Source organism: Austrofundulus limnaeus, unplaced genomic scaffold (assembly GCF_001266775.1).
Source record: "Austrofundulus limnaeus strain Quisiro unplaced genomic scaffold, Austrofundulus_limnaeus-1.0 Scaffold120, whole genome shotgun sequence".
Taxonomy (NCBI): domain Eukaryota; kingdom Metazoa; phylum Chordata; class Actinopteri; order Cyprinodontiformes; family Rivulidae; genus Austrofundulus; species Austrofundulus limnaeus.
In genome coordinates, this window is record NW_013952522.1 from 1,515,262 (window position 1) to 1,517,320 (window position 2,059).

Consider the following 2,059-nt stretch of genomic DNA (forward strand, 5'->3'; position numbering starts at 1 on the left):
TATATATATATATGCTAACCATGCTAAAATTCAAAATGTTTTTTCTCAGGATGGCCTCAAATATAGTTTTAACATCTCAGCAGCCTCTCACCAGGGTGGTGTTTGGGAGCGTCTGATCCGTTCCATTAGGACTATTTTAGTCTGTTCTTAAAGAGCAAGTTTTGGATGATGAAGGACTTCAAACAATCTTCTGTGAAGTTGAAGCCATATTAAACGACAGACCCATTACCAAAGTTTCAGATGACTCAAATGATCTTGAAGCACTCACGCCCAATCAAATAAGATATTTAATAAAAACACACATATTTATTACTGTAAATGAAGAGCTACTTGAGTGGCCATAATCTTGATCATTTTTGTTTCTTCTCAAACGTGAACATTCTTGTCTTTTTTAACCAACACCATTGTTTGATTTTAACTGGAAGGTGTCTTTATTTTTCATTAGATGCTTTACAGTCTGCTGAAAGAAGTACTACCTTTTTTTTGTTTGTTCCTCTCTCGGAGGAGTAATACACTTTTTCCCTCTCTCTCTCTCCTTCCCTCCCTTATCTTTCTCTGCTCGGAGCCTCCTCTACGTTTTCATCCTAAACCAGAAATTATGGATTTATTTTTATGGATTTGGTTAGCTGGTCTCTTAATAAATCTTTGGAACAAAGTTTTATCTTCCATGGGAGGACATGTCAAAGGTGGGACCTCTGTTCTGGATATATATCTGGACTCTGATCACTGGATTCTACAGATTGGCTTGGTGGTCTCCTGGTGTTCTGCAAATCAGTGTTGGTGGTTATTCAGGCCATTTCCTGGCTGCCTGACCAATATGAAGGATTGCCGTTCTTTAAGCACTCAGACTCACACTGTGTGCGAGCTGGACTCGGTCTGCACGTGGTTCTGCTGAGGGTCGTGGGCCGGCTGTGGTCCCTGGACTTTACTGGTGAGATAGAATTGATCTTGGAGAAGGTGAGAGCTCGGCTTGGTGGGATTGTCCACATTATTTGTCTGATTGGATTCACCACAATGAGATGTACCAGAGGACATTAAGGCAGATGGATAATAGTGATTGTCTGCCTGACCGAAAACATTTTCCCAGTTACTCCTCTGGCTAATAAATGTGCTCCTGCTCTAAAGAGTTTTTTTTATAAACACCATAGTGTGTCACATTTGGTTGATACATGTTTTGTTTTTTCTTTTTAAAAGTAGTGAGACCCCTGCTGGTTGCTGCATGATCTGATCACCTGTTCCCCCATATTTTTGTCGTGTGTGTCTTCTTGAAGGGGTGTTCTTAAATGCAGTTTCATTGTGCTCTGTACAATGACAATAAAGGCATCATCATCATCATCATCATCATTTATAAACTTTTTATAAGCCATCTATAAGGGGAGCCTTATTGTAAAGTGGTATAGAAAATAGCTTGCACAGTAAATTCTCACCAGTTTTTCATACATTTTACTGTAAGCCTACATAGATAAAATACTCTCAAACACACATGTCATCGTTTGTCAGTTGAAAGGCTTTTTTGCAGGATTGTTCAAATTCTCTTAAGAAAAGAAGAATTCTGTCAGCTTGATTCATTCTGAACTTTACTATTTGACTCATTAGTGCAACTAGTGTTTGAACATGGAACTGCATCCACCATCATCTCTCCCAGGTAAGATGAGTGACAGGACAGGCCAGGCACTTCAGGATTTCAGCTGGGGCCAATGCCCCTGTGGCCCCGCCTCTGAGACCGTCACATATCAGATACTAGAGGCTGACCTATAGATATAACTACAGGATACCTATCCTGTCTCACTGAAGTGGCTGAGAGATGAAAATTGGTATCGTGTGATTGGTCAGAACCTTGTGGGTGTGTTTCTGTGGAGAAGCAGGTGAACTACACAGGTGTCATTTTTACTTCAGCTGCTCAGCTGAGATGTTGAAGGGGACATCCATCCATCCATCCATCCATCCATTTTCTTCCACCTATCCGGGGTCGGGTCTCGGGGGCAGCAGCTTCAGAAGGGAGGCCCAGACCTCCCTCTCCCCAGCCACTTCTTCCAGCTCCTCCGGGGGAACTCCAAGG